This window comes from Rissa tridactyla, chromosome 8, assembly GCF_028500815.1.
Source record: "Rissa tridactyla isolate bRisTri1 chromosome 8, bRisTri1.patW.cur.20221130, whole genome shotgun sequence".
Taxonomy (NCBI): domain Eukaryota; kingdom Metazoa; phylum Chordata; class Aves; order Charadriiformes; family Laridae; genus Rissa; species Rissa tridactyla.
Genome location: NC_071473.1, coordinates 6851565 through 6879180, shown reverse-complemented (window position 1 = coordinate 6879180; position 27616 = coordinate 6851565). Strand labels below are relative to the sequence as shown.

The 27616-nt window shown below is 43.4% G+C and overlaps 1 protein-coding gene across 28 annotated transcripts in view; it reads left to right on the top strand.

The window, feature by feature from the left end:
- The window catches only part of LOC128913997 (mesothelin-like), a 78719-nt gene that overhangs the window by 22955 nt on the left and 28148 nt on the right, over positions 1–27616 (top strand). For 12 of the 28 annotated variants that reach the window (XM_054212464.1, XM_054212490.1, XM_054212486.1 and 9 more), the window contains 5 exons: positions 3128–3436; positions 18133–18250; positions 20319–20763; positions 21284–21405; positions 24321–24404. The gene's annotated coding sequence lies outside the window, so the exon portion shown is untranslated. Of the gene's footprint in view, positions 1–976; positions 998–3127; positions 3437–16980; positions 17102–18132; positions 18251–20318; positions 20764–21283; positions 21406–24320; positions 24405–27237; positions 27421–27616 lie in introns of those variants that run through there. The other 16 variants (XM_054212467.1, XM_054212472.1, XM_054212470.1 and 13 more) reach the window with 12 other exon arrangements.

Here is a 27616-nt window from a genome sequence, read left to right as displayed (position 1 = left end):
AAAAATGTTCAAAACTTTTGATACCTTTTACAGAGCTGTCTGTGTGTGGAAGCCTGGTAAGAAAAGGCTCATTTTGAGATTCTTAAATAGTCGTGGGTTTGCCTTGGTTTCTAGTCTTGGAGTGTCAGTGTTGGCAGAAACAAGGATAAGAGGATTATAAACTGTAGGGTTGAGTCTGAAGGTTATAATCAAAAAAATTTCAGACAATGTTTTTGACTCTCTGAAGTCATACCCAGACTGAAATACAGCCCCAAATTTTCCACAAACTCTTTATAAATTTTGTGCCGTCAGACCTACATGTGTGCTTACCCCATTAAAGTCCTTGTAGAAGTCAGTGAGGTCACTGTAAGAAGCAAAATGTAAAAATCTGTAGAAGATAAGTTTCAGGAAGCTTCGGCTGCTGTTATACGTGCCAGGAAATACCTTTTCTGAGAAAGTACAAGAAGTCTGTCAGTACAGCATGATAACTAATCTTTTTTTATTGTTGTTCTCCACAACATGGCTGAAAAATAAGTCTGCGACCTACAGTCTCCCTCAGTCCTGAGCAGCTGCAGACCTTGGGGGGTTTGGCATGCAGAGGGCTTTGGGGAGCTGTGGGGGACAGGCAGGACTGGGGATCCCCGATGGTGTGGGGCTGGTTTGGGCACAGTGAGCTGTTGTTTACTATGCAGTTCTGGCAGGTGCTGGGGGTTCCTGGTAGGGTGTTACCGGGAGAGCTATGGTGCTGAGGCATCAGGGAAGAGAACAGATGCCCAAGTGTTTTGGTTCCTTGATTATAAGCTGCAGTCAATGTTTGATGTTTCAGAGGAAAGCCAGTACTCTGTCCTGGGAAGCCAAATGACTGAAAGGTGCTGGGCAACCTCCCCATATTGTACTTGCTCCTGTGAGTGAATTCCTCTCTGACCCAAGGAGGGACAGGCAGTTGGCAGATGTGACAAACAGCTACAATTCAACTATGCCATGGAGCATCGCCGAAAGCAGACTAGTACCTGAGAAAGTAAGCTGAGATTCCAGGATCCTTTTGATGAAGAGGTAGATAGCATGGGATGTGTTTTGTGGAAGCTCTGGAAAGACGTTATCTAGGCCTCGCACTCTGCAAGCGTCAAGAAATAAGACATCATCAGCTTGAGACTGTAGAGAGTTGTAATAAAGTAATAACATTATTTTGATAATATGTAGTGTAAGTTTTGCCTCAACTGTAATACTTTAAAGCAATAATGGCAATAACGAGAAGTGCAAAAGGTACAGGCTTTATAAGGCATGGGAGAGTTGGCATACACCTGCCTCATTCCGAGCGTGCTGTTCTGGAGCAGGGAACAAAAAGGGCGGAGGGTACGTGAAGATACTTAAGTAGAGCATGACACAGAACATGTATATGTGGAAAAATCTACCTGAATATCCTTTATTGCAAAAATCAAGTTGGGACTTTTTTTTTTAAATCCACGTGAAATGCTAACACTTGTGCTGGGAAAGAAGTTGCTAAAATGTGAGCTGCTTCCCCTGCCAGAGCTTTCCTGCAGTGAGTCTGGCAGGCAGCGCTCCTCTCAGCACATGGTACTCACGTGGCTGTGTAGGCTGGGAAGCTGAGGTCTCCTGGGATTAACTCTAGCAGATCTGTGTTTATGCTGGGCAAGAGGAATTTTAGGTTCTCCAGGAACCAGAATTCATAGTCAAGGTCAGCAAATTTATAAAAGTGCTTGGAAAGGTCTGTGAAGAGTGTTGTCAGCATTTCCATCCTTACTTCATCATTTCTGATGCCCACAATGCCTTCCTGTGGGGAGTGGAAATGTCTGTTACTTGGGAGCTGTTTGGGGGTGGCATGGTGAGGGGGATGATGACTCCCTTTCATCAGCATGCTTGTTTTACCTGGCACCATGAGCAGGACTTTCTCACACATGAAGTGCCTGAGAATCCCTGCCTTTTGAAAGGGGAAAGATGTTTATAATGAAATTTACAGTACCTGTGTCAGAGCCAGATTGAACTTCTTCAGGAATTCACTCATGTTAGGCTCTGAGATTTGGGGATTTTCACCTCTCAGGGCATTCAGGACATCCTGCATTGTGGTCACATTGACTAGGGCATCAGAAGTCAGGGCATATTCCACCAGCTGCTCGATGCTCAGCACATCCAGAATTTTGGCCTAGGAAACACTAGTGTCAGCGACTGAAGATCAGCTAATTCCCTCTTCACTAGAACTAGCTGAAATATTTTTTTCACAGTTTCACACTTTTCTTTTTGCAAATTGTGTTTGTGTGTCATGATTTGTTATTGTTGTTATCCTGAAGTTATTTCTGAGATCCCAGGCAAAGCTATGTCAGCACAGGGAAGACTTTCAAAACGCTGACGTGTATTTTTATATTGACTATCTGATACCCATTCAAAATTGGAGCTTCTTTCAATGCCCTGCTAGTTCAAAACGTACTATTATTTCTGGGTTTAGAGTTGCTGCATAGAAGTGGGAATATATTCTATTACCAATCTTGAAATTAAATCCTTTAATGCTCTCTACTGTATGATAAACATTTCTGAAAGCCCCAATTACACATATGCACTTAGTGTAGGGATCATACATACAGCGTCAAAATTGTTGAGGGTTGCTGTGGCTTCCTGGAGGGCTATATTGTGGAAGAAGGATTTCCAGGTGACTTGTATCCATTCAGTAGTGGACTCAGTTGGACCATCTAAGTGGGGAAAAAGACGGAGTGACTCTCAGGGAATTACCCACCACAGTATGTCCTTTTTAAACAATAGAGCTATTGCAGAAAAGTGGAAAACAGATCCCAATTGACTGAAAAGAATAGCTGCCTATTTACTGTTACATTGCAGTGTCCCTTCTAGCTCAAGAAAAGTCTGAGACATAAATTACTTGGATACCATTGAAAAGCAAAAGGGAAATACCAGATTATGCTGGTTGGGTACTTTTAATCCTCCCTAGACATCTGCTCTTGACCAGTACTGGATACTGGACTAGATGGCATTTACATTTTTTACAAAGGGAAATTAGACTTTGTACCTTGAGAAGGCAAAATCAGTGTGCAATAAATAGCAAGAGAGAGAAAGAAAAACGAGGATCCTCAGATCAGGTCAAAATACCAGAAATATCCGTTATTTTTTTTTTTTTTAACAGTTTCCAGGAATATACATCATGTTTTGTGACAGTCACCAGAGATCAACAAGGTATCCTGCTCTGAGATAGCATTGGAAAGACAGCATTTTTCCACTTGGACAGCCCTCTAATGCAGTAGTGCTTGCCTCTGTGTTCAAGACTGTATTACTGTTGTTTAACACATCCTGGGAGTTTACCAGCTGAGCCCCTGCTTTCCTGGAAGAATTTATTAGCTGGAACGTGTGGCTTCCCAGTATTACCTTTCAGGATCTGGAGGTTCCGTGCAATCCAGAGTGCTACATCTCTTCTAGAGGATTCAGTCATGTGTTGGTAAGTGTTATCAAGCGCAGTAACACTGTGTGGACAAGAAAAATGAATAGATAGGATGGTGGGTTCTTTGTAACTTCCTCTAACTGGAGCCTTGGACAAGAACAGTCTTTTCTCCAAGTTACTGTGGCCAGTTACTTCGCCTGGAAATTTCTGCTGAGGAACTTGTAATACTCCACCCCTGTTGTACAAATAGCATGTATGGACTAAGGCCTAGATTTTATGTGGCCCCGCTCTCTCGTTTCATCTTAAACTTCTGAGATTACTAAATTGTGAGTAAGGGCAGTGAAAAAGTACCCAGACTAGAGCTGTCCAGACTGACAGCACATCTGTCTTTCAGATTTTAATCTGACTCCATGAGGAGTGTTGCCCTGTTTACTGGATGAAGAGAGATTCCAGTGATGCCCAGGAGACTTACACAGCAACTAAAGAGTCATAATCCTGGGGCACAATGAGGGCGAGGGTTGATTCATTGATGACAGGTTGCAGGAAGTACAGCTCATTTTGGAAGGTGATGTTCCACTCAGCGGCAGTGTATGTCTTCATTTGCTCGGACATACTTGTCAGGTATTGCAGCAGGAGCAGCCGAGCAATGTCATCATTTGGCAGGACTGTGATCTTATGCTGAAACAAAATTATGTGATCAACACATTGTTGCTGGGGCAATCAGAACTGCAATGCTACGGGTGGGGAGGGACCTCTTTAAGTGGTTTTTGTGGCCAGAAGTCAACAAATGGAAGTAAACAATACTCTGAAGAGTGCAGTCTGTGTCACTGAAAGGACCTGATGTGTACAGATGTTTGAATATTACTGTTGTAACAATGTACTTTCAAAATCATAGTGTTTACAAAGCCATTTGTAAAATAATAACTTTAGATGGCAAGTATCTGCAGGGGAGATGGAGACTGCAGGGAACATGGGTAGTGTCTACCATGCTTGCAGCCTTGGTGAATTGTGTCAGAATCATCTGAACATCCTCAGCTTCGCTTTGCTGGAAGAACTGGACGAGCTGGACTGCTGCATCCATACGGGTCAGTGTGTCCGAGTATACCATCATGTCACCAATCTGAGTGGGAGTGAGGAGGTCCAAAATGGCATACTAAAGAAAGACAGAGGAATTGAATTCTGTTACCTCATACCTGGGCAATCTCATTTCCATCTTTTTTGGCACATCCTCTCTTGAGTGCAAAGGCAGCCTGGATATGTGCAGACTTACCGCATTGAAAGGTTGGTGGTAGAGTGAAACCAACTGAGTGTAAGGTGCTTCTGTGCAGAATTTTCCAAAGAACTGTAATAACCAGTCTCTGGTTGTGGCTTGGGCGGAGCAGGCAGGACCTATGGTGAGGGCACAGAAAAACAGGTAACATGGGAGAGAAGATTCCAGTATACATCAGTACCCAGGATTGCCAAAGCATCCTGAAGGCAAAATAAAGGGTTGAAGTCCTGGAACTGGTAGGCATTACCAGTGAGCTCAGACTGCTGGTTGAGGAATGCCACAATGTAGTTGTATACATCCATTTTGCCAGCTGCAGGGATTTCAGAGAAGACCGCATTGATCCCAGCGATTCTGTAGAAGAAAGAGACTTGGAGTAAATGAAGGACTCGTGGGAGCCAACCCATTGCTGAACAGCTCACATGAAATATTCTGGGCTTGTTCTCTCTGTCTGCCCTAAAAATAAATATATCACAAGAATCAAAGTAAAGTATTGAAAGTCTGGCTTCATTGTTGCCTGGGGAGTTTGTTATTGGTTTAGCGGAGGCAAAGTGAGTACAAATTGAGGTCTCCTAAATGTCTTGGCCCAAGAAAATGTTTGAGTGTAACTAATACCTGAATTAGCAGCAAGTGGGCTAATAAATACAGTAAATAAAAGCCAAATAAGGTGACTTGCCAAGACATGCAAGACAAATGAGTGAGAGGGGTGGGAGTAACTGTCTTCTGGCCTTTTTCTGTTACCATGGCACCCTGTTCCCCTCCTTTTGCAGTTGATCCACTGCACTGAATTGTTCTTTTACTAAATGGTTTAAATCTCAAGCAACGTGGAACGGCTTCAGGCAGGGTGAGCATGACTCACAGAGACTTGTAGGAACTGCAGGACATGGTGTTGGGGATGTCCTGAAGGATGGTGGCATGAATGCCTGGCAGAACAGCCATGAGCCTCTTCTGAAACCAAAGGTGGTAGTCATTGTCTGTGAAGGTGGGGAGCGCAGAACGGAGCTGCTCCACTGTTCTTGCCAGCATGGTGCGCTTCGCTGCCATGGAGATATTGAAGAAGTTGGCAAAAGGCTGCAGCAGGAACACAAGATGCCACTGTAAGGCTCTGGGAGAATATTGGAAAACTAAGAGAAGAATATTTCTGAGTGATGCAGTTTCTATTTCTAACCCAACAGGAATAGAAAATCATGCCACATCCATAAGGATTTTACAGCATTGTAACAGTGCAGCCAAGACCTGACTAAATTACTCTGAAGTATGAAGTTACACACAGGAGAAATTTCCAGCAAAATCGGCGTAGAAGAATAGAGATTTATTTTTTTTTTTTTTTTATGTCCCGACCTTGATCTTCTATAGCAGGGAAATATTTTGAAACTAATTCAGCACAGTAGGAGGAACAAACGTTAGTGTTCTCTAGACCTTCAGTTTTCAGTGAAGTTACTCTTCTCTATTTGGGAATTCTCTGAGGCAGCCAAGCTGGCATAGCTCCTGATGCTTGCACCAGATAGAAGAGGTTTTCTGAATTACTTTTGACTTATAATACTAAATATATTCCCTGACGTCTCAGACTCTTTGCACAATCCTGTATTTTATAGCACAAAGTATATGCTATATATAGCCATTTTATAGTTCAGTTCCTACTGAGCCTCAAGAAAACAGCCTCAGCTGTTTTCTTTGCCAGGTGTGTTATTTTCACTGTCAAGATTGTTTTATTTTCTAGTTTCATGACGTTATTGTTCAGGGGAGAATTACAGGTCTGACTCTCACCCCTTTGCTACTCTTCCAGCTGTCACCTGGTGGCTTCTGCACCTTGTATCTTGGTGCAGGCTGTCAGTGGTAGTTTAAGTGGATTTGCTGGGCTAGGAACTGCGGCACCAGAGAAACAGGCATACAGTCCTTTCTGTCACCTCTGCTGCAGAACCTTGAACAGGACTGGGGATACCAGATGTCGCATGCTTTCAGCTCTTGTTGAGCTTTGTTGCCTCTCAGAGAATGCTGAGCCCCCTGCAAAGCCAGGCCCCAGGGGAGCCCTGAAGGACCCAGCTGATGTGACAAAGCAGCGAAGTGTCTGAAGCTGCAGCTGCCTCCAGGAGGTGCCTACAGTGTCTCTCTGAGTACAGCCCAGAGGAGACTCTACCTCCACACTAGACTTTCTTATCAAATGAGGTGAGAGCAGCTGGATTCTAAAGAGTTCCACTGTTTGCTGCTTTAGGCAGGGTGGGGCGAGGGGAGGAGAGGTAACAATTACTATTTTTATTATTTCTGCAGGCTGGAGGCTAGCTTTATGCCATTCTAGGCATGTGCTTCATCTTCTGGATGAATGCGGAAAATTGAACAGTTGCTCTGGTACAAGGCTAGCTTTCATAGTCCTGGGAAAAGCTGAGTTAGTCATGATGCCATATCCAGTAGCAAGTCTTCTGTCTGTGATCACATCTTACCTGAGGGAGAGACCTGCAGGGTCTGAGTCTTGCAGACTGAGACTTTGCATATCTTCGGTTGGCCTGATGAAAGGTATTGTATTTACAAGGAGCCAAGAAGGGCCCTTAGCTAATTATTGTATTAGAGGAGCCTCAGCTAATGACTGGCACTGGGTGCACAGTCAGAACTGTGTATGTGGGAGAGCCTGAGCCAAAGACAAATAGTAAATTTATGTGAATTAATATGATGGTGCTTTAGGGACCTCTTTGAGCCTTATTCTTTACAAATGCTGGACATCCGGCCTCTGTCTTTCAGGCAGTCTAAGTGGGAAGGGGTTGGTGGTAGCTGTTTCGAACCCAAGCACAGACTAAGCATGTGAGGAATGCAACATGCAATGGCATAATCTCTTTCTGGCCTTGAACCTGCTGCAAGGTTCCCTGGCAAACCTGTTGTATCACCTTTTACTCTAGGTTACTGCACGTTTACAGGATGTACAGGAAGACTTCTGTCCTCACAGACCTCTCCCACTAAGCCCCATTAACAAGCTGTCTGCACTTACCTCCTCTAAAGCAGAGCTAAGCTCATCCCAGTAAGCGGCCAACTCATGGAGACCCGGCAGCTTGGTTAGTCTGTCAAAGATTCGTTCGATGTTAGCAACAGAGCTGAACACATCTTGGGACAGTGTTAACTGGGCAAGCTGGATGGCGGTCAGCTCCTCCAGGAGTGCCAGCTGGAACGGAGAGAATTAATTGTAAATATAGATTCATATTTTCTTCAATTGACGCTGTTGGCATGTGTGCCTGCAGCTTTCCTTCACTTGTTCTTGTCCTCAAGAACAAGGACTCTTTCTCCTCTGGCAGATGCAGGTTATGATACTTAATGTTCATGCTGGAGCTCAGAGCTCCTTCTCTTGTTGGGGCAAGAGTGAGGCAGACCCCAGTTTAGGCTTCTCTGATACGCTCCATGGAAATATTCCTTCAGTGGCCATGCCACAGACTGCCATGGAAACCAAACCAAATTGTCTGATAATCACGTCTAGGCTCTTGAAAGACAAACAGAGAATCTGCATCAGATATAGAGATCCTTTGGCTCCTGTGCAGGTGCTCTGGCTGTGCATCCATCCTTTCTGCTGGGTGTTGTGGTAAGGCAAAGTGAACCAACTGGCCAGGGCTTGTTGGAACGGAAATTCAGGGGAATAATTAGAAACTCTAGTTGAACTCTTCCTGTAGCAGAGTGGAAAATCCTGGCTCTCATGAAGAGAATGGAGAAATTTCTATTGTTTCTAATTCAGGAGGAAAGGGCAACATTTTTCTATTTAATGTTTGGTGTTCAAACTATACTCTTTCGCTCTTAGAAGATAAATCCCACTGTGAATTGTGTGACTCTCTAAAAAGGAGACAGAAATAGTTTTGCTCTATAGTAGTAAAATGTCACCAAGTGACTAAATCAGTACTCTTACCCCAGTAAAGTTTTCATTTGCAGCAGCGAAGTCTGTGATGTTAGCTATGGATCTGAATCTTCGGAAGTTAAGCGTCATCCAGTTTTCATCTATCTGACAATCTAAAATGCAGCAATAGCAAATTATTTATGTTTCGGTTTAAGACTCACAAAACCTAATATCATTCCAGGGTGTTTGTGGAAATTATAGAGGAAATATTTCCAATCATCACGCATCTAAGCGGTGAATCAACTTGGTTCTAACCAGGTTGGCCCATATTGGTGCAATTTCTGGGAGACTGTCACAAAGTGGTGTCTAGTAATTTCATGGAAATCAGGACACTGCTGCTTGGTTACTTTTCAACTTTAATTCCTTACAAGCACTGTAAGACAAGAATGTTGAAAATAATTCAGTGATTCAGTAAGTCTTAAAAGCAGTTTGTGCTTGTAATAAGGGCACGATTAATTTTTTTTTTTTTTTAAATCACCCCTCCCCTCAGTCAACAAGAAAGTAAGAAAGTCTGACGTTGCATTTTGTATTGGGGCAGCTGCACTGAGGCGGAACTGGCTCATTGAGCGTGACATTTACTTTCTACAAAAACCATGGCTCCAAATTATTGAAAACTCCTAGGCACGGGAGAAATCCGTGTGTCAGGTCTGAGGGACACCAGAGGCCTGGACAAACTCAGTGGGAAGAAAAGGCTCACCCAAGTGAGGAAGAGTTTGGACAATCCATTGGGTTATGTCAGTCTTTGTATCTGTTGTCATGTCATCAAAGGCATAGTCCAAACCTCTCACTCTGCCAGACAAGGAAAGAGAAGACACATGTCAGCATCAGTTATTTGCTGTGGCTTTCACAGATCCAAGCTAATAATGTTTTTATCACAGCCAGAAATGTCTTCTCTGACGGGACAGATGAATTCACAGCCATCCCTCTTGCTTGTCAGATCCCTCCCTGTAGCCACAGTGACATTCTCCTTTACAGTGCGCACAGATGAGAGAAACTGAGCTGGGGTTATACTCACATCACTTGAAAGAGTGGGCAGTTGCTGATAGCAGGCAGTGTCATCAGTTCATTGTGAGTGATGGAGCCTAGATACAAGGTCAGTGTCCCATTGAACAGGGATTCCAAGTCTCTTCTTGTCATGGAGGCAAAATGCGGCTTCAGGATCTGGAAAATCCCTTTGAGCATTATGTCACGAACTCCAGTGCTCATTATGCTCTCTATGTGCATCTGGGGAGAAGAATAAATGGGAAGCGATGCAATACTGGAGTGTGATGGAGATGCTTGTCTTTGGATCTCAGTCATTATGTGTATTAGTGTGGCTTTATTCTTGCAGAAATGAACAGCAGATCTCATGATACAGGGCTGGGCAGTGTAAATGAAGATATACTGTAATTTTTTTTGCCTTTTTTTCTCCCCCCTGCTGCTTAATATGAGAGACTTGATAATTCTGCTTGTTTGGAATCATACCATTATATTGTTTTATAGAAATTTGCTTTGGAGAAATCTATAGATGCTTGTGCAGTCAGGAGCAAGAGCAAATGAAAATGAGACCCAAAAGAGGAAGGACGGTGCCCGTAGAAAATAGAGTCTGCAACTGGAGGAACTCTCTTACCTGTGCTACAAGAGAATTAACTTCATTCAGAAAGGTGTGTAGTTCAGATACATTCCGGGTTTGGAGGGTTTTCATAATTTCCGTGACATCTGTCTCTGCACTGGCCCTCGTGTTGTTGGTTAGGATACCAGAGGTGATGAGTAGCTTTCCTAGCTGCACTGAAGTTAGCAAATCGGTCACCTCAAACTAAAAGGGAAAGGAAAAGGATGTCATCCTAGCAGCATTTAAATGCTCCCCCAGCTCTTGTCTTTCTGCATGTGAATGGCCACTCAGAAGCTTACAAATAACCCCAGGCCAAGCACAGCACCCTACTGCCATTGCAGAGTGGCACAACAGAGCAGCCTTGTGGAAACCCAATGTGAGCTTTGCTGGGTGTGATACCTACTCCGTTGAAGCTGGGATTGAGGCGGAGGAAATCACTGTAGTCGGTGTAAATACTAGAGAATCCAAAGTTTTCCTCTAACCAGTCTCGGCTGTTAGAAGTGGTGAATGTACAAGCTACTCCTGCAAGAGATAGTAAGTTGGATGGTCAGAACCTAACAGAACCTGTTGGCAGGAGAGAGGGGAAGCTTTGTCTAAACTGTCAGACACTCATCTATGCAAGGCAGTCAGATAAGCGTATGCTGCTGGAAAACTACCTCTCTAGAAGAAGATGAGGTAGAAATAGTGCTTATAGCCATAGCTGGGCCTTGAAAAAGCTCAGAATGATGCAGGAAGTAGAAAGTGGTGCTCAGGAGTGCCAATCAAGAGGCTGAAGTTTCTTCCCAAATTCATATCCTAGAATCATCCCACCCTTCTGCAGTTTAACTTGGCCATGCTACAGCACAAAGTGCTCCTGGGATAGGTAAGTAGACCCCTGAGTTCTCTTAGGTTGTTTTTGTGAATTTTGGCGTAATCCTGAAATTATGAGTATTATTGCTCATGTGTTGCTCAAAGCTAGTGTAAGGTTTTAGTATTAAAGTGCTTACGGGATCATAAGAGAAAGTAACATGTAGTAATCTGTTACCTTCTTTTGCTGCTTGCCCATTGAGAAAATCCATTCTGGCCTGGTACACCACTCTCTGTGTGTCAGGATCTAACTCGTGGTGCACAGAATTCAGTCCTTTGTAGCTGTATATTGATAAAAATGAAAGGGATTTCAGTGTTTCATATCAGAGTATTTATAAGCCATGCTGTACCAAAAAACCAAATATTTTTTAAACCTAAGATAACTCTAGCTAGTGAGAGAAAAGTGAAATGGTTTTGAACCTTGCAGAAGATTAACGTTCACTTAAGTGTTCAGGTGCTTTGTTCATATATCATCTGTGCAAGTTCAGCCATTGCTAATAGTTATTTTCATTGTGCTATACTGCTTTTTCCGGAGAGACATAACACTGTTTATCTTGAGGTCATAATCTAAAAATGATAATTTCAAAATCTCCAGGGCAGCATTTGACAATACGATAACAGAAGTGCTGCAGGTTCATTTTCATAGTAGTTTTAGAAGCGACAAGTGATAAAAATGTATAGCAGTCACAAAGTTTGCAGTGAGGAGCCGTGCTTATGTATTATCTCTGTTAATTTTGTTTCTCAGTAAGTGCAGATGGCAGATATACTCACATATCTTGGAAATCGGTGCAGCCTATTTTTGTTGGGAAGAGCCTTAATATATGTGCATCAGTAACAGCCATCATCCTTTTCAGTTTCACCTGAAACAAGTCTTTCAAAGAGGGTGAGCACAGATCGGGGAAGTTCTCTCTGACTTTGGTTAAAATGGTCTCCAGCATTGAGTACATTGCATTGTGGTCAAGTGGAGGAGTCAGTGTTAAAGTTGATAACTTGGTCAAGTAGTCCTCAAGGTAGAGGACGTTATTGGTGCTGAGGACTTGAGTGATGGCAGCAGCTAGGCTGCTGTTGGAGAACACGTTGCCAAGGACTGTAAGCTGGGCTAGCTGGCTGGCGGTGAGGACCTTGAGAGCTGTAAACTGTGAATAGATAGATGTGACTAAAGACCCAGTGCAAGAGTTAAACTACTGAAAAAATTGCCACATGAGAGAAATTCTTCCATACAGCACTGTAGTTAACCAAATTGTAGAATATATGATGTAAGTTTAGTAGGCACCATGTGGGTGTGGACTGCTGAAGTCTAGCTGTTCGCTGACCTGTAGCTCTAATCACCGATACTGCGATCCATAAGCAAGTGAAAGTTTCTGTCACTTTATCCCCCTGCTCCTCTATTGCTTGAGTGTTGACAGCCTGCTGGGTGAACTAGCTGAAGGAAGCCCTATTTTCAAAGTGATTTCTTACCCCATCAAAGCTGCTCCAGCAAGAAGTCAGATCATTATATGATGCATAACTTTGGAAACTCTTCCAGTTGGTCAGTAGCCACTCTCTTGCTGAATTTTTTTCACAAACTGAAAACATAAAATAATTTGTTAATTCTTGATAAACAGATAAGCATGGGTCTCCTTTGAGACCATGGGGAGGAAAAGGCTTAGAGGGAGGGTACCAGGAAAAATGAAGATGAGTTTGACACAAAGAACCTCACTCTCACTGATCTCCTCTAATATAGCTTGACTTGAGTTCAGAAAAGCTGTTTAAACAGTCTCATTGTGCTTATGAAAGTATGGACAAGTTACTGAATAATTTTTTTTAGAGTCCTTTAACATCTGATCATCTTAACAGCTAATTCTCATTCTGTAGTCAATACATGTTAGTAGTTAATATGGGAATCTGTTGAATCTATTGCAATTATACCAGGAAAATTTGGATTGTAAATACAGATTGCTAACCGTGTGTGGTAAGGAATCTTCTAATCCAGTCAGCTACCAGTTGCCTCGTGCTGTTGTCCATCTCAGAATAAACAGTGTCCAGAGCTTGAACCCTAGAATTCAAAAGGGACAGATGAGACAAACCCTGTTGCCCGCTCCTGGTAGGAATAACAATTTGTAGCTCATATTTCCCTTCACTTCCTTCTCTAAGTTGAACATTAGAAATTCTCTTTGGGTGCATCGTAGAAACTGAGATAACCCTTTGTGTTCTAAGGTGAATTTGTAAAGCCCTGTTCGTATCCTAGCTAATTTCTTCACATCTCCGTCCTGCTTCACGTCTTCTTCTGAGTTTCTGCCTGTCTCCGCTTATCTCATTCACCAGCTCCTCTCTCTGGGAGAGGTTCCCAAGAGGCATAGAATATAATAGTAAAAAATGTTATGTATGATAAATATATGCTGCTTTCTTGCATGGCTGGAAGAGAAACAATCATGTAACGCTGATTCCAGTGAGCAAACTGCACTGTCTGGACAGTGTACTGCATTTGTCTTGTTCTTTGCTGGCAGCTTTCACATACCGGGCCCTGGGATCTCATTCTGTCTTTGATTTTTTTCCTAGCTCTATCTTTACTGTTCTGTGGATTGACTGTAGTAAGACAAATTAGGAACAGACATAGCTGGCAGGAAAAGACATCAAAATTCAAGTCTTAAAAAGTACTGTTTGACAATGCAATGTATTTCCTGGTTCTATCAAACCACAGGCACATGTATACCATCTAATTAGACTCTGAGCTTAGATAATACGTACACTGTGGCCAGGCCATCGCAAGTGACTGGAAGCTGTGCCATGCAGTCTAAGATGCTGGTGCCAATGGAGGGAAGGTAGGCATGCAGGGTCTCCTGGAACCAGGATGCCAGGAAACCTGCGTTTGCAACTTTAGGATCAGACTTCACAACTTCCCAAGCTGCATTTAACATGAAGGCTTTGGTGGCTGATGCAATCTGGTCACTGCGGACCTGAAAACAAGATGGAAAATGCTGAAAGTATTGCTGACTTATTATGGGTATTGTTAGCATGCTTAGGGGTAGTGCCAAGACTAGAAACTCTTTGTGGTAGATTCTGCACAATCATTGGGACAAGAATGCCATCCCTTTGCCAAGATCTTCAGGTTGGTTGTTGTCATACTTTTCTAACTGGAAGTGACTTGTCTGGATGGGGCCAGACCAGGCTGGATGAGGCTTTGAGCAACCTGGTCTAGTGGGAGGTGTCTCTGCCCATGGCAGGGGGGTTGGAACTTGGTGGTCTTTAACGTCCCTTCTAACCCGAGCCATTCTATGATTCTTGAGAAGATACAGAAATTGCCTGTGTGCTTTGAATCCCCATATGTAACATCAAATAAGTTCATCTATACTGCCTTGAAAATTACTCCTAAGAGTGGCTTGAGCAAATCTCTTTTCTTTGGTGCTGACACTGTACTAGGAGCATGGACACGGCAAAAACCGTGTCTGGGCTGAAAGGTAGTAACTTGTTCGGGTAGACTCTGCTCTCTTCAACAGAGAGAAGTAGTAAATGCAAGTAGAGAAGGAGGAGGAGGAGGTGTTCAGCTGAGTAAAAAGTAGATTATCACCCCAGTAGCCAGACTCCTCTTCTGTTTTTGTTAAGGAGAATGGAAAAATAAAGTTTTGAGGAGGATTTGGAGGGGAAGAAGGGAAGAGAAAGCTGGTTTGTACTGAAACTTGTGCTCACGTTTTTGTGTAATTGTAGTAACAACATACTAGAGAGCTGGGGCTGTAGACTCCCCGGGTAATTAATGACTGGTCTCTGCTCACGTAGCAGCATGGGGGAAAAAAAGCCAGTCAAATACTCAACTACGGATGTAGCCCAAGCTAAAGAGCCCCTGTGTATGGTCTGAAGAGGGAGCTGCTGATGGTCCTCCACTCTGATGCTAATATTACCTGCACACTGATTTCATTTAGAGCAGTTTGCAGCACTTCACTGTTGACTTGTTGAAACAAGAGCAGGAAAGCCCCTTGGTCCAGGAGAGCAGTAGGGTCTGTGATGTAGCACATGAGGATGGAGGAGAGTTGCCTTGATGTCAGCTTGGTGCCCTGAGACATACACAAGTGTGTTAACGTCAGAAAAAGGGTAAAGATCTACAAGTCCAGGGTCAGAGTTTGCAGTTCCCTTGCTCTTGCTACAGACAATCTCTGGGCAAGGAGGAGTGGCCAGGCTTGCAGCCTTTTGGGGTAGTTAGTAGGACAGACCTTTTGGAGGTGACTTACTGAAGCGCAGGCATACTGCCGGAGGGAAGGGCTGCACCAGTCATCACTCTTCAGGATAGAGCTTAGATTTGAACTGGAAAGGAAGCAGGAAACATTGAACGTTTTCCACTGAATGTCTGATGAGAAAAGGGATTGGTGGGCTGCAGAGAGCTCAGGTTCTCTTGGTGAACCTTTTGGGAGATGGTATTTTAGCACTAACATAATCTCTCCCAAGCAGTGTGGATACTAGTTCCTAGGGGTGCCTACCTGCTTTCAGAGGAGCAGTATGTTGGAGCTGTGAAAGAAGAAAGAAATGTATGACATTAATATTTTAGTCTCTCCCTTCGAGGATATGTATGATGCTTTCCTTTGTGTACAGAAAGTATTGACAGTCCTTCCAGTTTCACATTGGATGACTTCTCCCTTCAGCTCCTTGTGTTTGTTATTCATGTTGTGTGGGAAGTGGTGGATGTATAATAGTGTTTCTTTTCAGTGCTGGTCTGAGACCGCTGAAGGGCTCTAAACAGCTGTTAAATAAGTGATGCAGAAATTTTACATGGCTTCTATTCAGGGACATCTCCTAGGAGCATCAACTTTCCTAATACTTCCATTCTGCTCTTTTATGTGCCTAGACCCTGTCCAACAACTCAAGTGCACAAATGCTGCCTTAGATACAAACAAAATTTTACTTACACAAGAGGAATGCTGGACACTGGGAAAAGAGAGGAGAGAAAGCAGTGGTTAGGACAATATTCATGACGTGAAATAGGATGTAGTTTACTCAGGCTGCCAGCTAAAAAGCGGTGACTCCTGTGTTGCCTCGCCCTGTTTGCATCAGGCAAACCATTGGGATGGGCTGAAAGATGCCCAGTACCACAATGCACCCGCTGTTCAGAACAAACTGGTCGCTCTCGGCTCAGGAAAAATTGTCCAGATTCTTGACTGGTGCAGGTCAGTGTTCTGGTGGAGTTGCATTCATTCCAGCCAACAGATCAGCTTTAAAGCAGGAATCCTCCCTGGCTACAGAATTATACCCTCTCTCCTTCAGCTCATGAGTTTGTGGAGCTCTGGGAGGTCTTGCAAGTCTTTGTTTGTAACCTCATGGAGGTTCCCTTGTGCTAGATTGTTCTTAAGTGGCTGTCGATGAGTGAATAAAATGGCATTTTGACTATTATAAGTGGCTATTACAGGTAACTGATGTTACTTTTAAGTGCCTGCTGTATGATCAATAACCCAGAAACAAACTTTTTACAGCATTCAGTGATGTTACACACATACCTGATTTAAACCTTTTACACATGGCCCTAAAGGAAAAAAAAACCACAAGTGAAATAGTTAGATGAATGGACATAAACTGATTTTCTTCTAACTATCATAGACTCCCACAGAAATGCAAGAACAGAGACTGGGGAGCATGAAATTAAGCTTGTTTTTCATCCTTCACTGGTTTATGCTCATCTTTCTTATATACTCAGATATATACTAATAGTGAGCACACATCCTAATGATTCATGCTATTTTTGTTACATGACATTGCATGTTCAGTGTTGGAGCCCAAACCACACTGCAAAATCTTGACAACACCAGAGGTGCTTTGCTCTGTTGCACCAGTTACTATATCCAGCTCTGTGGGAATCATCCCACAGCGTGGTTGTTGATCTGAATTGACTTACCTAAAATGAGTAAAGTTATCAGTGCAGTTAAAAGTGGTAGCCTTTCTTTTCCCTTCATTGTTCTTCTTTTCTTGAATGGATCACCTTTTCAAGCCTAAAAAAGCATAAATGATCGGTGAATTGTCTCTTTTTACTACAGATACTCTCCTGAAGTTCTGTGGAAATTCTCCTTACTGCCCAGATTGTCAGGCCCAGCACTCTGCAAATGGAGCTGGAGAACCATGGAGTGCTCTGAGCACATCCAGTCTGGCTATAGACTTCCTTACTTCTCACTGGAACCAGCTCTCTCTCTAATTGCTGTAAGGGCTTTCAGCCTTTTCTGAGGTGCACTCAAAGGGCAGGTGTGGGTCCCTGCAGAGTGAATGGAAGCTCACTGGCAGTGAATGTACTTCTCTAAGTTGTCTCTGGCTGTATTGGAAAGCTGCTCTGGGTTTGTGCATGCTGCAGCTTGAAAAATGAAGCTATAGGGCAAAGGATCCTCCTGGCATCTCTGCTTACATCCCTCGGAGCCAACAGCAGCTCCATTATGGTGATGGTGACCCAGGTTTGCCTTGCTTCTGGGGTGGTTGTTAGTGCCAGGGAAATTTCAGTGACCTCAACACTTGTGAAAGGAAACAGACTGAGGGATGGGTGCCTTGTACAAATAATCAGAGCTAGTATTAATCACCAGTGAACAAAAACATTCCTCCAGCACTAAAAGACACTCTTAAAATTTGATTGTATTTTTTTTCTTAAGAGTATGTTTCTAAGTTGTTATTTTTTTTTTGCCGGGTTTACTTTGTCAGCTATCACATTCTGCCTGATGACCAGAGACAGTCAGATCGTGCTTATATTAGAAATTCTCAAATACAAACATAATGTTTTTCTTTGTAACATATCTCACTGCAACACAGCACAGAGCCTGTACCACAGAGCCTGTACCACAGATCCCTCCAGTCTTTCAATCAGTGTAGTAATACTTTGCCTTGAGAGTAAAGTTTCAAGTATCCTATGTCCTAGAGCAGCCACAACCACTGACAAATCACTGTTTTAAACTTGTCATATTTTACCCATCTTTTTCACTGTGCCTTTCTGTTTCTATCTTTTCTCTGAGCACCTTGCTTTATTATTTAAAAAAAACCTTGAAAGAGATAATGGAATGGCTGGAATTAGCCAAGAACAACATCCAGTTCAACTGGAGATCAGTTGCTCTGCCAAATTATGTGTAAGAGCAGCAACATATACATTCCTACATAGAGTACCAACTCGCTCGTTAATAATCATTAACTTAATTATTTAGCTGAAAGAGAAAGTAGCCATACCTCCCAAAACTTACTTTTTCTCCTTCCAGAACCTCGTGAATTCAAGAAAGCAGCATGTAGTCCAGCAACTGAGTGCAGGAGTAGCTCTTTCTTCAGTTGTCACCTTTTTATACGGTGGTATCCAGCTGATCACAGGGGGTGGACGTGGTGAGTGATGCCAAGTGACTTTGACTCTGTTCCAAGGAGCGAAGGCTCAGCCCTTCCTGAGGCATCCTCAGATGTCACATAACTTGTGTCACTTGTTAAAAAAATTGACCTCCAGTAGTAGTCTGTGTCCTTCTCCACCCATTCAGCATGGAAATAAGCTGCCTTAAAGTGAGAACAGCTTCTAAATGGGAAGGGCCAAAGCATTGATGAAGACTTGATAGTGCAATTGCATAGACAATTTCTGCATTATTTTCCCAAATAGGTTTGTGGGAATAAGTTTGGCGTTCCCTGGAGAGCTCAGAACCTGTCAGAATTAGAGCCCTCTGTAGTCTTATGCTATTGAAGTTATGACCAGCCAACAAAGAGGCATCACATAACACTGTTTTCATAAACTGCCACTGCAAATACTGGTTGTTGTGCACTTATTCTGCTTTTTGGTACAGGAAACTTTTCCTCAAAAGTAGTGTAAAGAAAAGCATTAAGTCTGTGTTAGCTGTAAGGACTGTTTCATTGCAGGCTTGTTTGGATACTTCTGGTGTAATGAGGTGGGTTAATCTGTTATGTTGTACTTCTGAGCCCAAAGGGATTGTTTGAATAAGATCACAGTCATTGTGTTTTCATGTAATTTTTCTTAACTATTTCTTCTATTCAGCTATCTCTTTTTGGTTCAGAAAAGTGCTCTGTATCCTAAAAACTTTGAAATTGGTGCAAACTCTTGCAGAATTGAATGCAAGAACTTAAGAACAGGTACCTCTGAATTAGACCTGTGAATCCCTGGTTTCAGCTGTCTGTGTCAGAGGAATTCCTAAGCCAGAGCGTGGAGATTTATCTTTGAGTTTAAGTGCCCATGGTGGACTTCTCTTCCATGAATTTTTCTAATTGCATTTTGGCATCCCTGGTATCCTGTGGCGATAAATTCCATTCTTGAACTCCCAATGTGTGGAAAGATGCTTCCTTCTTCTTGTTTGGAAAGTTGTGCCCAGTAATAGAAAGTTTGATGGGATTTTGCTTCAAAGAAGGTAGGTCAAGACCTTGGAATTGTCGGAGGGGTTTGCCAGGAGCTGAACTGCCGCTCCACTGAGCGATACAGGAAGGTGAGGGAAGATAACAGCCACTGGAATGGCCAGAGCTGTTTGAACCTCGAGTAGTCAGACCCATGCTTAAGGTCAGAAACATAAGGGAGATTTTAGAAACACTGATGCAGGCTGATGGGTGTGAGACCAACTCGTCGTCTTGGATATCTTTGATTTAAAGAAGTTTTGTGGGTTGTGTTTTAATGTCAAGAGGACGGCTTTGGAAGAGGAAGTCTTTTGTTTTTGCATGGGCTCCTGGTGTAGTTGTGCAACAGGATCGGTTTCATTTCAATAGTGAAAGGAAGGTGAATATTTAGCTTTAGGGGAGGTGAGTCATGCTGCTCTGTCATACATGGTCATTCCTTTAATCCTTGCCATTTGCAAGGGCTGTGCCAAGCTCCTATTAAAGTGAACACAGTTGATTTATTATTTCCTGCCATCTTTCAGAGCTTTCCTTTCTTCAGTACAACAGAAGGTAAGTGTATCCTCGGGGCAGACTGCCCCGTGGGGAAAGGTGTTTTGAATGATGAGCGTGGACTGAGATTTACCCCAAACATAAACCTGGCACACTGCCTGTGTACCTCTGCATTCTCTGGGGCATCCTGAGAGGTGGCGTTTGAGCTATCAGATATTAGGGCTACAGTCTTCCTACATGAGGTCAAGGATATTGATTTTCCTTAAATGTGGAATCAGTCCCCGGCTTGACTCTGCAGCCACTGAGTTATCAGTGTCTCATGCATTACTTCAGAGCACAGACATGTTCTAATAACTACAGCAATAAAACAGAGAGCTTTTATATCTTTAGTTGCAGTAAGGTAAACTGCATAGATTTTATTTGTTGCTTTCCTTCATGTTTGATCTTGGGCAGTGTAATTTACCTCTTCCTCCTCTGTTGGCCAAAAGAATTTTTAAATTAAATCCACAAATATTGCCCTTTACAGCAATTTTCTGTTGGGGACGGGTATTTTTCTTTTGTTCTGTTTTGTTTTTTCTAGGCTATGTTCTGTATTTTGCTTCACACATATCATCTTAGATGCATGTGAGAGACTTGGAATAAAATACCTGTTTGTTTCCTCCTGCACGTTAAAACTAGCTGTAAATATGAACACGAACCTGAGTTTAACCATCACATCCCTGAAATGGACCAGCATGCATTTTTTTTGTGGCAGCGTGCGTCTACTGAGCTGGTGCTCAGAGCTCCTTTTTTTCTGAGAGGAGTGCCTGTACCCCCATGACCATCACTGTTCTCCGTGGACATCTGCAGCTAGTCCTGCCCGAATGTCACAGGGACTCATCAAGGCTGGGGGTGTTTTCATGTCTCTCCTGCAGTGCACCTTACCAGCTAAACAAATGCCTACAAGCACATCGGTATCTGGAAAGGGTGTTGCAGGGTGTGCCTGCACCCCAGGTCCTGTTCTGCACCCCAGACAGCACACACAGGTGAGTGCCACCTGATTGCTGGTGGCTTTTGTATGGAAATGAGGACTGGGTGACATCCTCAGTGGTAGCAGCTCCTGAGGTATGAAGCCCGCAGCTGCCCAGGTGAGAGTCACTGGTCAATTCTGCAATGAGGAAGAGGCTGATAATAAAATATTGGCTCTGTTATCAGTGGCCCATTACAATTACTGCACTGGGGGTCAGTTCTGGGATGTAGCTGGGAGGAAGCTGCTCCTAGGGCAAGCAAATGGAAAAGTATGGCCACTCTATTGACTGTCTGCTTCATAGGGGTCAGGCCCTCTTATCCAGTGGGAAGGGAGTGTAACGGGATGGGTATTACACCCTAGGGTATATCTACTTGGGGATTAACTTAAATTTGGTATTAAAACTGGTAGCAAAACTGAATCACCCTTCAGGTGATGTCTTCATATGGGTATGCTGCAGTAAAACAAGACCGCTTGAAAGTCTCGCTTTACCCTAAAATGGCACAATCTTTCTCATCCGGCTAATCCTTTATCTCCAGGATTCAGCCACCACCATACGTCTGAGAGGGATTGTGTCAAACAAGGGGCTGAATATCTCAGTGAAAAAGAGAGTTACAGTGTGTCACAGACCACTTGATGGGATCAGGGAACTGGAAGGAAGGTGAGCATAAATAACAGCACAGCTGGAATTAGTTTTTGCGTATTTACATCTCAAGAATGAATGACCTTGGAAAAATGTCTTTCAGAAGCATTTCATTGCTGAGATATTTTGTTACGCTTCATCTCCCAAAGCTTTGTTAGCCTCACTGCTGCTATGCCGTCTATCTGCCTTGCCCTTTTTTATTGATAACAAGACAATACTGTGACAAAATGTTCCTTCTTTGTGAGCCTTTTGTGGTGACAGTGGAAATGTTTAAAAAAATAAAGGATCTGACTCTCGTCATATACTTCTGTGTGAATCTGGACTCACTTCAGTGACTTACACGTTGCATCTCTGCAGGGTGGTCTGGAACAGAATCTATCACACCTCCTTCATTTCCTTCTTCCCCGTGAGGTGCCGTGTGCCTTGTCTGGGAAGTTAAGCTAGATTCCCCAACTGTTTTCTGCAGTGCTGTTTTCACAGATAGCCCAGGATCTCAGCATCATCATTGTGTTAACTTGCTCTCTCCTTCCAAGGCTCTTCCCATTTTGTATTTGTCTCCTGGCATGTTACTTTCTTCACACTTCAAATGTAATTCTGTGCCTAAAGGTGAGCTCAGTTTTCTGAGGTACCTTAGCACACGGAGAAATCTTGTAACATAAAAGAGCATTAAGTGGCTTCAGAATTATTGTGCTGTTGAGATGACATTGAGTTTCATGTCCTTGCCCATCTCAGGAATGCTCTAAATCACTTCAGGAGTAAACAAGACCACGGAACAGGCTTTTTCTGTTCACTAGCGCATAACTGTGGAGCTGAAAATCTCCAGATGTAGCAGCTGGAAGTGGAAAAAAAGTAGCTGTTTTTAGAGAGCATGGTCACAGACACTTTAGGAATACTTCAGGATGGATAACTAGTTACCTGCCACCACTGTCTCATTGCCCTCAGCAGAGATGCTAGGAGCTGACTTTGGCTCATGTAATTGCTTGTTGGTCAACCTCCAGCATAACATACTTATTCTGGGATCCTCTGTGTTTCACTCAGAGTAAGAGAAAAATCCCTAGTGATGAACTGGTTTATTCTTTTTCAGCCTTGTCTCTTGATAGCTTTTGGACACACAGCATCCCAACAAGGCGTGTGTTGGTGTTCTGGCTTTTGTTCAAGGCAAAGTGTGAGGAATGTTTGGGAGAAGTCTTTGTTATCTTTAAAGGCCATTTTAACCAAAGGTTAAAACCATTTCATTCCCCCCCCCCCAGTACTGCAGAAACAGTTTTTGGCACTTCTTGGTCTTAAGGCTTGCTGTTCTCAGATCAGGAAACAAGAGCAAAGCAAAATTCACCTTGCATTTGAGTGAGACCCATGTATTCCTCTTTGGTCTCACTTCAAACTCCCCAACATCAGCTGGAGCAAAGCCTAGCTCTTCCCTCTCTGAAAAGATAGTGTATCATGTTGTACACGGAGGCCCTCCACAAAGGACTGTGACGTCCAGGTCACAGCTTTCTGCCCAGGTTGTGGGAAACAGTGACCGTGCAGTCCACATTTTGCAGAGCATGATGTTTCCAAATGATATTCACTTAAAGTTAGCAGATAAAATGGCCAAAATGGACAAATCCCACACCATAACCCCAGAGCCCATTCAATTTATGTAACTATTAAAGCTGAATTAATAAGACAACACTTGGGAAATATGTCACATAGCTCTGTTACATGATGATAGCCCATTACACATGCACAGAGGTGTTTCTTTTGCATCGGAACAAAAGCATTTGGGATTTGGCGTTTGTCAAAGTTGTATCTACATTACAGAATCTAGCTGGCCCTGGCCCTTGGTGCAGACAATGTGGCCTGACAGGTCGCAGGTTTGGGACTCAGGCGGTTTCTTCCTTGCTTTGCAATGCATTATCATGCTATAGCAAAGTTATTCTGCTGTGAAGGTGCTGCGTGCTTGTGAAGCCACTTTTGGGTGTGGGAGACCTGAATGAGTTCCTGCCATGCAACGGCATCAGTTAGACGGGTGTGACACAGAGCACCCTGCCCAGAATTAAAAATCAATTGATGACTCAAATCTGGATCAAATCCACTGAGAAGCAGTTTCCCATTTTCAACAAGGATTGACTGAAGGTGACCACGAGTGGCCAATTTTTGAAAGCCCTCAGTTGCTCAGTTTTTTATGAACTTGTCCAAACTAACGTTTCCTATGTTTTGTGAGTTATTGGTCAATGTCTGATTTGCTAACTGTGACTTTTTCCTAGACCACATTCTCTGACATTTTCTTAGACCACACTCGGAGACTCTTGCCAAGCAATGTTTGATTCTAGGGATGGAGAAGAACTTTTTCTTGTCAAGTCAAAGGGCAATGTATTGTTAGATGTGTGATGTAAGTACATAAAATCAGAGGATAAACAAGCACCATGGAAAGATTTACAGTGTAGACTGAAGAATCGTAGTATTAAGGAGGCTAAGTCAGCAATAGTTAGAGACTCCTTTTTTTTTTTCTTTTTTTTTTTTTAATAGTAGTTAAATCTTTTTGGAAATAGCTGTTGCAGACGTTGCTCAGTTTCCATGTCTAGGCTTAAGTCAGCTTTGACAGTAGCATCACTTCATCCCACTTAGTTTCATATATAGCTGTTGCTCTAGCATGAAGACAGCTACAGAGGCAGATTTTTACTTTTGTTCATTTGACAAGTCATCAACAGTTACTCATAAAGAAGGAGAGAACTTGCTGGATCATAACAGGAGGGTCAGGGGCTGAGACACAGGAATGGTGGCCGTGTGGTCATTTGTCTATAGGGGGGCGTAGTTCATATTTCTGTCTGTGAGAAAAAGTCACAATTCAAAATGTGTTTTTGTTCTGAATTGGAATGAAATCAGAAGTACAAGAATATATGACTGAAAAGAAATAACAGAAATGACTAATGCTTGTCTTGTGTATTTTCCAGTAAAGTTTCCACAAGAACCGATACTGTTTTGTGAAACCTTCCAGCTTGGTTAAAACAGCTTCTTCCCCACGGCGTTTTCCCCAGGTAAGTGACTTAGCAGAGACCTCCAGTGGCGGCGGGAGAGACTCCCAGGAGAGAGCTGGTAGGTTAGCAGGGCTGAGCTCCTGGTGCCCTCTGGTGCTTGCATGCTCCTTCTGGCAGCCTGGTCCCAGGGACATGCTGGCAGACAGATGTCATGAGCCCACAAAGCAAAGTGCGGTGGAGGCAGCAGGGCTGTGCTCAGCTCCGCTGGCTTAGTGCAGTGACCCTTATGGAGGGGTGACAGGTTGCAGGAGGCAGGAACAAGAACTGACCCTGTAGTGCTTTTCTTACTTTCCCCTTCCCCAGTTCTCTCTACAGCTCTGACGTTGCTTAATGTCCTATATTTCTCCTGTCCTGGAAAATAAGGACACAGTCAGGCAAATTGTGTTTTCAATGTGATATTCAGCCAGGTTCATTGATTGTCCTGCTCGGTACATGTTTACTTTTCATCAGACACATACATGCAGCAGGAAGGGGTTAAACCTTCCTTATCTCACCGTACAGAGCAGGTCACTGCAGGGGGCAGGACAAGGCTGGATACTGTGAGCTGAAGTGAATCCCTTGCAGGTGCTCAGCATAGCAAGGTGCTACATGAGTGTGGGGAGAAGGTACTTAAGAAGAGTGTTTAGGGCTGGCAGCCTTTGACTGATAGGGGGTTAGGGAGAGTGAGAGATGGGTTTAGTCCTGCTAGACAATGAGTTAAACTTTCCAGTTCATGAGCTGGATCTCTGACTTTCATAACATAGGCTTTCTCTTTCCCTCTCTTCTTTCTTAGGGCCATGTACGACCTGTCAACCACTATAGGTGACTATGCACACATACATGCGTGTATATATATATATTTATATATAAAAAAGAGGACAGGTTAGACTATGTTGTATCACAAGGTGTCAGCCTTGCTGTAAGGAGAAGCAACTGAGAACGTGTAAAGTGTCAGCAGGTGGCTGACTCATACAGAAGCACATTTTCTTGAAGCTATGAAATACAGAGGCAGAGCTGCTTTGTACTTAAGAATACGGAGTGCCTGACAATTAAAGCTATATTTTGCTGCACTTCAGTGTATGGTAGAGATGTTCCAGTGCTGATGATACTCACAACAGAGCCAGAAGGGGCAGGAGCATTGCTGGGTGCCCACAGCACCTCACCCTTTCTTGCCTGGCCCTCTGGAAGATGAGTGTGTGCTTTGGGAGGACCCGCTCAGGTAAAGGATGTGGGAGTTGTGAGAACGTGGCACAGCAGCTGACACCGGTAGCGCTGTTCCTGGGGTGCTGGGTGCCAAATGGTTTTAATGCTGTCAGCACCATGGTACAGCCAGAACTGATGGCTGAGGGGCCAGTGTCGTGATAGCCTGGGTCTTCCTGAGCAGCCTTTCAAGGCTGGGCTGAGTTTCTGGGAGCATGTTTTAGCTCTGAGCCTCCTCCTGCTGAAAACTGGTCTTTCAATAACGTAAGTGACCTTAAAACTGGTCATGCTTCTTAGTCCTGGCTGCTTATGTGTCAGGAGTGTCTCCAACAGGCATAGCCTCAATACCCTGCCCTGGTGGGTAGCTAAACAGGTAGGGTTTAGAGCATTACTAAACAACACTTCTGCTTTCTAGTGCAGCCAGTTGGTCACCAGCATGAGTAGAAACCTTGTCGAGAGAGGAAGATCAGATGTCAGATTAATTACCTTTTTTTTTTAGGTTGGTTTGGCTTACAATTGAGGACAAGGTTTGAGTGTTAGATGTTGGTGGTTTTTGACTTTGTGCAAAACAAACATTGCAGAGGAGATTACAGAAGAGAGAGGGAGGTAGAAAGCAAGCAAAATCTCTTGTGTAAACCTCTGGGAAGGTGTAATGTGGCAGTTGTGTTTCACTTCCAGCTATAAACTGATCTTTGGTGCTATTTGGCCTTTTTATCCTGTCTTAATGATCTCTGCTGCCTTTGTATTAGTCTCCGTGACACTTCCTTTAGCAGTGTGCAGACAATAGCTCTGGGAGTGTTGTGTGGCCAGAGCAGGGTTTGTTCTGGAGTTACTACAACAGGGGATAAATCAGGATTGAGTTTTAGTCCTGAGTTGACCGAGGATTCAACATGTTTGATGGTAGGTGGGTCTCTGAGACCCTTGGCTTCCCTCTCTTCTCCTTTGCAACTTAGAAGTAGCCTCAAGTGAAGGCCTGTTAGTGCAGGCAGGTGAGAATAGATGGTCTTTCATGAGCTTTAAACACAAACTTTCCATGTTGAGTTCTGGTGACCCCACTGGCATTCGTAGGTGTGGGCGTAGTAACATCTTGAAGCCAATGATATTTCTTTTCATTTATTCCCTCCTTGTAACTGAATGCTTAAGCAAACAGAGGTGAGACAAGCTGCTTACTTGAACCAAATATTGCCTTGTTTATAAAAGTCTCTCTAGGTGACATTTAACAAGCAGGCATGTAATACTACGCAGTCACATAGCTGGACGTGACCTGTGTGCTTACGCATTCTTTTAAAGATCTACACTGAGATAAGAATCAATTTGAAACTATATTTGCGTTGATAATAAATCTGAGGGTATAATTTTTGCTCAGTTTCTTTCTGAACCAATGGCCGATTCTGGTATCTGCCAATCCTTGAGACAGAGCTGTGCAATTTAAATGCCTGTGTGGAGAGTCAGCTCCTTTTCTGGTCTGAACTATGCCTTTGGTCCTGTGAATCCATTGGTTTGCAGACAAAGGTGGCTCTGCACCTGAAATGGGCCAAAATGCTCCATGCTGCAGACGCTATGATGACTAATGTTACAGTTGCCTATTCATACTAAAGCTCTCTTACCAACACTGACCACAGCAGTATATTCAAGAGGAAAACCTTTTTTATAGGTTACCTGCAAGATGGGGCTTTCAAAAAATGTATCTTCTGCCTTAACCCAGAACCTTTCAGACTGTCAACCCAGAACACGGCTCCAGGCAAAGTGGTTGTAAGAATGATCTACTCTTAAGCCAGGAGATGTTTTGATGAATACCTGGAGAGCCCTCCTAACTTTCTCTTCTGTGATTCTGCAGGTAGGCAACAGCGGTTTTAGTCCAGAGCAGCAGGAGTGAGGGCAGGACTGCTGTGCAAGAGGAAGCAGTGATCCATGGGGCAATGCTTGTTGGTCCATTGCCACTGAAATTACAGTTCTGACGTGTGAACGTTTTTGTAGCAGTGTTTCCTTGTTTACTTTTTTTGAGAGATAAAGGAGGGGAGAGGTTTCACACA